This window comes from Enoplosus armatus, chromosome 4 (genome assembly GCF_043641665.1).
Source record: "Enoplosus armatus isolate fEnoArm2 chromosome 4, fEnoArm2.hap1, whole genome shotgun sequence".
Classification (NCBI taxonomy): domain Eukaryota; kingdom Metazoa; phylum Chordata; class Actinopteri; order Centrarchiformes; family Enoplosidae; genus Enoplosus; species Enoplosus armatus.
Window position 1 is genome coordinate 14,564,225 of NC_092183.1, and position 11,377 is coordinate 14,575,601.

Genomic DNA, 11,377 nt, shown 5'->3' on the forward strand with positions numbered 1-11,377 from the left:
ATATGTTCGTTTGTAGATCTTTCTTAACATGAGACCTAATTCAAAGGCCATAATAACACTGGATGAACATTTTTACAAAGCCGCCTATACGATCGTGATCAGAGTGTCATTCAGACATGTTTATGTGTTATACTACAGACTTGACAGAGGAGGAAAATGTAAAGAAGAACCAGACTAGATTCCAACAGAAGCTATGAGAAGTGAGATGTATTGAGACACAATGAAATGAGCTCAAATTAGTATGAAAAATAATGTTTAATTGAAACCAACTTACTCATTAAGCTTGAAGCTCAGCAACACCGCACAATCAAAATAGCAGTGTGACAAGAGTCTAAATGCACAGTGCATCACAACTAGAATTCAACAAAGAGCAAAGAGATGTAAAACACAACTGCAACAAACTACATCCACAAGTCATAACTGACTCGTAGCCTTTCTAATTTCTAATTCGTATTTTAAAAGGTTGTGTATCCTGTGCACTAATCACCAGCCTGAAACCCAACTCATGCCTGCGATCCCACGCTGGGAGAGTCCCCTCAGTAAAATCTGCTCGTTTCCAGCACAGTGCAACCAAGGTGCTCTTACAACATGACTGAGCCTCTGCGCTCCTGCTCATGCCAGCGAGGGACTTTGAGCGATGAGAGCGTGGCTTAAGATTGTCAGACAAACCACAGGGGAAACACATCCTCTTCTCCTCTTATTGCCTCGGCCTTTGTTGTATTGTTTTGTAAGCCAGCGGCATCAGTTGTCATCTAATACCACTTTCACATAGAAACCCTACGAATGTTGTGACATTTTGAACAGATGTCTGGTGAGAGTAGCTGTGGAGTTTGTGTTAAACTGTTGATCACAGATACACCAGAGGACTGCTGTTAATTGAACACAATTCTGGCAGCATTAAAAACCAAATATCCTCCTAAAAAACAGATTATTTTTCAAGATTTTCGCTGCAGTTGCAACCTCACCAGGCAGGACCTTCAAACATAAATCACAAACCCTCCACACTAACTTGCGCCAAATGTGAAAAATGAGCTGTGCTTTCTTGGTTTCCATGCTAGGATTTATATTTTCTCAGTAAACCTTATTACACACCATTTGTAAAGCATTGTTGATATTGCAAAATTTCTTATCCCAATGTGACACAATCCTTTATTGTCCCAGACAGGTCCATTCACGGCTTAACACAACAACAATAAAACAAGGGTTCTTTTTTTTTCCCACTCTACCCATCCTACGGTGGCTCACTTGAATATTCAAACAGTGCTCATTGTCTTTTTGTGTTTTGTTCATTGTTTGTTGTGCTGTCATTCCTCAGCTTGGCTCCTGAACTTCAAAGAAAGGCTTATGTCAATTTATGATGAAATGGAGTGAGCAGGCGAGAGAAAAGAGGGGGAGAGAGAGATGGAGAAAACCTTCACGCAAAATGGCCCTGCCTCGAAATGTATGCTTATTAATGGGTGTTCAATAAATCAATGGAATATAATTAATTCAAACAATGTGATTTCTTCTCTCACTTGCTGAAGCCTGACTCCAAACATGGCTCTCTGCAGGGCCTAAGGTGACCCCAATTCCCATGGTCCAAACAACAACGCCGCCGTCTTTCACTGGAGGGTGTCATAGATCCAATAGTCAGTCACGCATAACATTAGTGTGTCGTGGAGCCCACAAGGCAATCTAATAGTGCACGGTAGAAATGTTGACATTGATCTCATTTGATATATTTGAAGTGTGACAAAGCCATTTTTGCTCTGCTGGATATTAAGGGCTATAAAAGAGAGGATGACACAAGTGCTCACAGCTAAGCTATAGTTGGGAGAGGAAGCAGGCATTTTTTCTCCACATATTTTTCCTCCTCATTGCAGTTTCCATCGCTGAGACTCAGCAGCCTTTCCCCTTCACTCCATAATGTGTGCTATCCAGCTGCTGTCATCCTCCTCCCTCTGAAAGCTGGCCCTGACCATGCCAGCAGAGAGAATCCAATTGGACAGAGTGGGAGGTGAGGCTGCGGTTGGTAATCACCTGCTGGCTAAAGGCACAGATGGCACAAACACCAGCAAGATGTTCGTACAGCAGCAATCCAAGAAGTCTTTCTGACAGGCTGACAGACAAACACAGAAACCTGAGAAACCCACAGCGAGCTGAGGAATTACTGCATACAGATTTGATGCAGAAACCTGGCAGCCGGTGAAGCTACCCCGAAGTGCAAAGAGTTAAAGCATTGATCTCTTGTTTTCACAGGCAAGGTCTTGGTGTCACTGCTCAATGATTGGGGAAAGTGAAAAAGTGGGCAGGTTGTAATGATTTAAAATGGTAAACACTTTCCATGACAAAAGCAACCTGATAAGGGCTCCCTGTTATCAGCGGGTTTGACCAGCCACGGAGAGAATTGAGAAGCGAGGTCATCGCGGAGATAACGGCATATGTGCAGACTGATTATCCCTTCCCCTCTCAAGGATTTCTGATACATTTCGTTGCTCCTGTGATTTATTTGGTGGACCAAAGACTTTGCTTTCTGTTTCAGGCCTCAGAACCGCACTTCAAGGAGAACATGGTTGGTGTGCACCTGTTAAGATTTACTCTTGAGCTGCCATGACTTTAAATCTTCTGACACACTGGAGGCAGTCAATTTAAGTTTCCACCGGGATTAACAGAAGATATACAGTACGCTGATACATTTAACTACAACAGTTTGAGCCATCGTGCAACTGTCACTGAAATCAGGTGCAAAGCCTGTTTGCTTTCCAGTCTGAGCTCTAGATGAAGGAAGCTGGACGAAGTCATTTAGTTTATTGATGTTGCTAGCAGAGATTTTTTTTATGGTAGACAGGGCTCCCAACACATCAAACATATCAGAGTAAAAATGCCCCGGAGACATCCCTCTTCCTGAAGACTCCCCAGCAGATGAGCTCCTTCTGCTCTGTGTGTTGCTGCTCGGTGCCTTGGTTTGTCCTTCACAAGAGACAGGTAACACTGCCAAGACCCAGTAATTAGTGCAGATGGAGACTGTAATACTCTCTTCCCCTCCCTGCAGAAATGCCAAGGGAGGCAATCTATAAATTCCTGCATATTAATGCAATTTAAAACCACTCCAGACACCTTGCTGGAGGCAGGTGATAAAAAGGTGAAAGGCAGACTACCTGGCACACAGCTGCTGATATGTCGGTGACATCAGTCCTGTCTCAGCAACTTCCTGACACGACACCATCACCAACACACACACACACACACACACACACACACACACACACACACACACACACACACACCAAAATAACTTGATAATCTATCTCCTTTCTCAGAAAATGCTCTCCAAATCCTGACCTTAGGCCTCACAACTGGGTCTCTATCAATAATTAAATGGTAATCTAAAAACCCATTTTAGTTGGGTCATCTTTCTGCGCCATTGTCCCTGCTTCTCTTCTTCCTCCATCTATTTTTTCCTCTTTCTGTAAGATCTAGTTAGAGATTCCATTAGCATGAGAAAGGAGCCTGGTAATTGTCTTCACCCTACTGAGTGATCCCTGGATAGAGGATTAGGCGGAGAGAAAGCCCTATTTCAACTCGGAGCACAGATGCTGCCCACAGCCACCCACTCCAGATTAGATTAGACTGCGGAGGGATGAAACCAACCGCTAACTTCAAGCAACATTAAACAGAAAGCGTGGACGGGAGGTTAAAACCAATAAACTTCTGTTCACCTTTAACCACCAGCTGTGACCCCCATGTTTTCTTTTTTTCCCCGCTCTTCTTTTTTGGAAATTTTCTTTTTAATCTACTAATATGCTTTTCTGTTGAAAATGGGGATTGGAGGGAAGGCAGCTTATAATTTTTTCTCTCTCTCTGATATACGCAGAGTATTTAGAGCTGAATCTCCCTAAATCATCCCCCTGGGCCACCCTGTCCGTCACTAATCTGCCCGCAGCCGCCCACTCATAAGGAGGTGTCACATTTCTGGCACTCCTCCATGGGATAAGCACTTCAAAACACCAGAGCTTCTCCTCTTGACCTTTCCACGGAGATGATCGATTAAGCCCATTGGATTTATTCCATAAACAGGCAACCATTACATCAAAAAGGCAAGGAATTTACCTCAGCAGCAGAACTTAAAGTCCATATAAGCTTCCAAATTTTATTGGCTTTTCAATCCACTTCTTGCAGCCCGTTAATAAGCACCGAGCCTTTTCGGAGGCTGTTTTAGTATCTGAATCATTGCAGTTCTCTACCTGTAATTATTGAAGCAAGGCACAATGACAACAGAGTGAAATTCAACAGCTATCTGCACTCCATAAAACCTGTGATGCAGAAAAACTGTTTACCTCGCTCTCCTGCCAGAGTACGATAGAGTGGAGTACAAAATGACTAAAAGGTTTGAAAGTAAAACAGTGCAAATACGGTTGCTTTGTTAAAAACAGCACATGCACAGTGGAAAGTCTTCACTCTGCTTTCCACCTGTCCAGGAAGCTCTGTGGGGTAAACCAAGGGGTACAGAGGCCAGTGAAAGGTCTGCTGCTCGCTTGCTGCATGAGCCATTAAGTTACAACACTGCAGGCTTCCTGTTTTCATGCTTGAACACCTTCTACATGCTTTCAGCAAGGACAAGACTAAACAATCTCGAGTGAAACACCAGGGAGGAGAAACCAGAGAAGACAAAGAGTATTGCAACGACCGAATGCTTTAAACCACAACGAATCAGTCATCACTTCGCATCCCATTTGTGAACGTTAAAACAGGAAATCTAAAACCAGTTTCATTTCACCAGAAAGAGGGAGTGCTCTGGGGAGCCCAGCTAGACTCCTCCTGTTTGTGATCACAGTGGCCAGCGAGCTCTGCTCCAGCTCTGAGGGACTCCTGCTCTATGGTAATCATATCCTATTTGAATAATGAGGCAATACCACCACTCCTGCCGCCCATTCCCCCTGCATCCTTGACTGGACTCTTTGATAGACACTAATTCTAGCTCCATCTATAAAGCTCCTCTCATGCATTTTTAATAGAATCTATTACTTTAGGATTAAATTATAAAAGACTGTCCTCCTTAAATTTTTAATAGTTTGCATAATTGGTATCAGGGCCTGAATGCGAACCATAAAAACCCAGTTTGTACAGGACTGCGCTGCGGAACGAGCCAGACAAAACCACACAGCATCGTTGCACAAAAATGACACACATGGCACGACACTATAACAGACAAGCACACATCTGCACACGCTCGTGCACGCACACACACGAGCAAGGCCATTATGGCTTTGGGTTCATTGCCGTGGAGAATAAGGTGGTGTGAGCTCAGCACTGTGAATGAAGGGGACAATAAGGTCAGGGACCATGAGAGCTGCCTTTGGCTGCTGAGCTCCAGCAGGAGCCTGAGGCAGGAGGAGTCACCTGATGGAAACAGGAGACATAAACCAGGTGTCCACAGACACCTGCTGCCACCGATGTCAACTGCGACCACAACACTCACTGGGGCAAACAGCAAAAACTACTTAGCAGGTTTACAGCCTCCCTTTGTCCCCACAGTCACTGATAACTGTGTTCAGTCAGCTTAAATGGAAATATATTTCCCTTCTCTGTTCTCTGTTCCCGGTTCCAGGCAGATCAGCCATGAGTTAAATGTCATCTGCACTCTCTCACTCTCACTCTCTGCATCTCCAGCTCAGCTCCATCCAATAACAGACAGAGCATACAGGAGAGCAAATGTGTCTGAGGCATCTCCTCTAAACTAGAGCCCCCTTAGAAATCTATGCACGTCACCATCCCCCAAATTAGCACCGCAGGGACACCCCCCTCACCGCCCCCACCTGCTGGCGGCAGCTCTGTGGCATATCTGTACCGAGGAAAATATTTCACACTGTATGAATTATTAAGTGCGGGGCCAGTGCTAAGCAGTGTGGAGATAGACCAGTTATTCACAGCTCTATTGGGACGGATGCGTCGGAAACCCGGGCCGCTCGCCTATCAGATCGTTTGTCACGAGCGATAGACAATTTACAATGAGAGAGTTTTTCAATTTATTCATTCTGCTGTCACTGCAGTTTTCTACCTCCACTCATTCCACTCAACAACCCCCACCTCAATTAACTGTGTCTCGTCTGGTGAGGGGGTTCCACGCCTTAACCATCCGCCTGCTTCTCTGTCTGATACCATTACTTTGTCTTTTCTCAGCCTGAGGAGAAAGGTGGAGGTGAAGCACATGTGCAAAAGATAAGAGGAGAGCACTTGACTGAGGTAAAGGTGTGTGTGTGTGTGTGTGTGTGTGTGTGTGTGTGTGTGTGTGTGTGTGTTTGTATGGGACATCCTGTCACAGCTGAGGGGTCTGGGCCCCAGTGGTGAAGCTGTGGCTGACTGTGATAAAGGAAAGAACAGGAAACAAGGCAGATCAGGGGCTGTGCCTGTTCAGGATTAAGCTCCTGGCAAGAAGAGACAAACCAGGAGGACCACCCCATTAGATAGAAATAAAAAGAAGAACTGAATTTAACAGCAGCTGACTTATTTATACTGTCAAAGGCACGGAAGAGAGAAAAAAGTTCATAAAAGCCTAGATGTGATATATATGTACAACTATTTGGATCAGTATTGTAATAAAAGAATGCATTTCCAAAGACAAAATCATCCCAAATACAGGTTTTTCATTCAGGAGAAAGAAAAGGGCCGTTTATCAGGCAGGATCCTGTTTATTTTCACTTAAGAAGAATTGCCAAATAACAACTCCCACGCAGATAGACAGAGGACCTCAGCACAAATGCCTGGCAGACTGTAATTTCAACATTAATTACTGAAGGTGAACCAGCAGTCAAAACAGCCACAGATTTGGTTTTTGTTTGCGAATACTCTCCGTTAGAGAGGACGAACCACAGAATAGACCAGCCTCAAAAGCCTAAGCAGCGCTCTTCCATAATTTCAAGTCAAATTCACGAGAGACAAAACACAGATAATGTTTTCAAAATGTTTTTTTTTTCTTTTTAAGCCGAATGTACAAGAGAAATAGAAAATGACATCAGCAGCTTTGTTGGTCTAAATGCTCAGTGAGAGCAGTTTGACCTGTAAAGCAGCCCAGAGTGTTTCTCTATCTGTGATGTCCTTTGAAAGCCTGACGCAGACGGGTTGCAGTGAATAGTCCTTGATGTGAAAGGCAGAGATGTTAGATAAATGTCCTCACAGCGAAGGCCTCTGCCCTCTTCCTGATGATGCATTCTTATACTCAAATACCCCACCCCCCACCCCCCTTTACACACACACACACACACACACACACACACACACACACACACACACACAGAAACACAGACATGCAGTGCCAACAATCCCACTGAGGGCAGCATTTGTTTGGGGACAAGGTGACCCTGTTGCCTAGGGGCCTGTGAACAGGCACAATGAAGGCCTCTCATCCTGCACACACCCAGCCGGCTGTGTTGGACTGATGACGGGTGGAGGGGAAAGGGGTGGGGTGTGAGGGGCATCACAACACCCTGCTACTGCAGCTTTAAAACCCTATTCAGGAAGCCCCCTGAGATAGCTCCTTTCACACCCTGCACAGACGGAGCAAAATCCCCGCTTGTAACCCAGAGTCACGCAGTCAACAGATGGAGCAGCTATTGAGTGAAGGATCGCGCCGGCAGAGGCGGCTCCTCATCCATCCCCGCTGGAAACAATGGGGCAGCAGGTCAAGAGTGCCGTCGCCAGGAGGAGGGGTCAGGGAGGGGGGGCATGCTTCGACACAGCCGAGCTATGCAGGGCGCTTTGAAACTGGAGGAACTGAGGGAATCTTTTTTTTTTTGGATGGCGGGCGGAGGGGAGGAGGCTCGTGGCTATGTGTGAGGCGCTCGGGCTGGTTGCCGGGGATCAGACTCAGGTGGAGGGGGCTTGTGTGTGAATCTCGGACAGCAGTGTTTGTGTTTAACCTGCAAACAAGAACAAAAAGACATCCCTGCGTGCACACATTTGCATGTTCAGAGGAAACACAGACTCATGGTTTAACGCACATTTCAAGGACCAACTGTTACACACACACACACTCAAACTTGCTCGTCTTTGTGGATAAAAAGTGTACAAGCACGTAGAGCACAGATAACTTCATTGTTGATAAAAAGCACTGCAGTGAGGTTATATACACAGAGAGTAGAGAAAACCTTTACCACTGCAAAACACTTCCGTGCCCTGAGGACATACAATACTGAAGTGGATACACTTAAAACTGGTGTCAAATATTACACAACCAGGCCACAATTATTTCTATCTATAAAAGCACATAATTAAAAAACAAATGCTTCACTTCACTGATTCCTTATTGTTGGAACTCTCAATATTCTCCCAGCAGCCGCATGTGAGATTACAGGGAAATGCCAGACTAAAGCCTATAAAACTATATAAATAGTGCTGTTCTGAAGTCATTATTAATGGATTGATTTGCTGTGTTTTCAAAGTGGAGGAGCAAACGTGAGCCACAGAGGATGAACAACTATGAATAGAGCTATTTAAAGTTGTTAGATGTTGTTATAGCTCTACATGCTCAAACGCTCATGCGTGTGGCCATGCACGGGTGCGTGATCACACAGATGATCACAAAGCAGTCATAGCTCCCTGTAGGGGAAAGTATATCAATTTCCATTGACCAGCAGTCTTTGCTATCATGTGGCTCTGACCTGGGAGTCAATTAGTCATCTAGGTTGCCCTGCCTCACTGGGTTTCCATGGCCAGAGACAAAGACATGAGGAAGGTATGCTATGATCCCATAACTTCAGTATCTTAGGGCGTAAACATCTACTACTAATGAGATGCCAAATACTGCAACCACATGTTCCTCAAACTTGAAAGGCTTGGTTTATGGGGCTATTTCGCATAGGAAGGCACTCATTACAAAGCAGAAGGTGTCAGGAGCATTGCAGCCATTCTACATTAACAACCACTTGACAAGGAAGTGCAGAGACTCAAAAAAGACTTCCTACCACTTGGGAAATGTTCACAAATCACACCTAATTAAACACAAAAGCCGAGTCCATGAAATGCAGAAAGCCTTTCCACGATAGACGCAATATATTTTTTTTCTGGGTTGTAAGAAACATACGTTTGTGCAAGGACACCATTATTTTGTTCATGTTTGTGTCTCCCTCAAACAATTGTCAGCTAAGTACAGAGCGACAAAGGGTTGAGCTGCTATTCTTCCATCCCTAGGTCACATCACAATACATCAATGGTTTGCCATTTCAGAATATGCCGCTGTTATGTGGTTTGAGCCAAGAATTGAAAAAAGAATAGAGCCTATTCCGACCATGCTGAAAGGGATCAATAAGTGCATAGAAAAAAGAAAATGGCCATAAACACAGAGGCTTTTATTCAGAGTGCCACGATGCAGATGAAAGCACAGAATGCACCTGGAGAGCAAAGCTGAGCGTGGCAAAAGACAAGAGAGCCCACAGAGTTATCAGGTGGGGCCAGAGAGCGCTGGCTGTGTCCAGACCTCAGCACCATCTATCTCCACAGCAGCTATTAGATTTCTAATATTGTTGGTTTTAAGGAGGCTCAGCTTTCCTGCCACAATGAGACGGATTCAGCCCCAGTTGCCCCCTTTTCCCTTTCAGTGTGGTCTCACGAGGTCCTCTCGGTTTCCTTCAAACAATACTGCTGGGCTGCGGCCCTTATTTAAAAGATTAATAGGATGCTGTCTTGGCAGAGAAGCAATCAGTGAGGTTTCTGTGACAGCAGAAAAAGTGTGAAAACAAGGCAAAGAGGAGAGACCATTGTCACGGTTACCAACTGGCTGCCGCAGCTCAATTGAGATAGCTGTGGCTTTCAAGCCCAGCTGTCAATCACAGCAGCAAGCATCAATAGGGTAAATTTGAATGATAAAACCATAAGTCATGAGCAGGCGATTTCCCTGTCACGAGGACAGGGGCGGTTTGAGTGTAACTCACTAAAGGGTGGAGAGATTTCACTGCAGCCATATGGAATTTGGTTTTGCCTCGAGTTGCTGGCTTCACCCCTCAATCATGACAGAATGTGTAATCACCAAATTTCTTCCTCTCAATCCCTGTTACAATTGGCAGCACAGTGCTGTCACTTGCAATGGGGGAACAAAATGGAAAGCTGACTAAAAGACAAGCTTTAAGTGACACTTAATTTGAGATACCAAGGCATTCTCTCAGCTCCAGTAAACAGGATCCATCAAACTTCGCCCAGAGCCTGTTTGAGTCTGCAGCTGTCTGTGGGGAGAGGCACAGTATGCCTGAGAGTCACTCAGTTACCAAGAGGACTAATGAAGAAATCAAGTCCTTTAAAAGTTCCTAAAAACAACACGAAGAGGCACAGGAATGATTATGACACTTTTAAAGAGCACATTTTCGTCTCATCCATGTCAACAGCAGCACTCAAAGCGTTTCCTCCTTTAAAGACAAAAAAAAAACAGAGCATGACAGAAGCTAATGACAGCCTCAGAGAAGACGACAGAGAGGGTGAAAAAACACAAGCGAGCTGGTGAAGAAGTAAGAGAAAAACACAGAACAGCTGCTTTCTCCCTTCTTCCCTTTGCTCATCCTCGGAGAGAGTCCCATGCGGTCTCCCTGATCCTAGTTTGTGGCTGACAGAGGGGACCGCAGCTCTGCTCATCTCCCCACTCACATGGCTCTGTGCCCCCCCGCCGCCCACCTCACCGTCACTCCGCTGCCAGGAGGAAAAGATGGTGGGGAGGGGCAGCGGGGGGCTACATCAAGGAGAGACTCTCCCAGTGGGTTCTCGTCAGTTCCAGGCCATTGCACCTTGCTCGCTGGGAGTTTGTTTACACACACACATGCGCGCACACAAACACTCACACACACATATCTAGGCAGATGACTATTAATGGATACGATAATGTGGTGTGTATTTTTTTTTGGCTGTACAGTCACATGTTTTGTTTTTAAGAACTGTTGCGATAATATGAATCGCTTCAGTAACAGATCACTGTAAGCTGGTGACAAAAAATAGCAGTCTGATGCCTCACAGAGCTTATTTAAGTGGCACAGGAGCAGATAACGTTCACTCAGAACCCAGTGATACGGTTGATGTGGTCAGTGGTAATGTGCAGCCAAAAGGCCTGACACACTTCCGTGGTCTTTGGGGACGAGCAGAGAACGGCAGGCTGCCCTTGTGCATTCAGTCTCTACAGATGTTGCCTTAGAGAGCGGCTGACTGGCTGGCTGTGGTGACAGCTGGACAGCTGTTCCTATAGACGCAGCCACAGAAGCATGCCACGGAGATGGGGGTGGGGGATAGTGCTGTATGTTTAGTTTATCTGTATCAAGTTCCCAGGACGTGCATAGCTGTCAGTTTTAGCAATGGTGCATGAGCCTGGATAAGGAAAGATGGCACTGAACAGGAGAGAAAGCACAGATGGGTAACTATCAGCCAC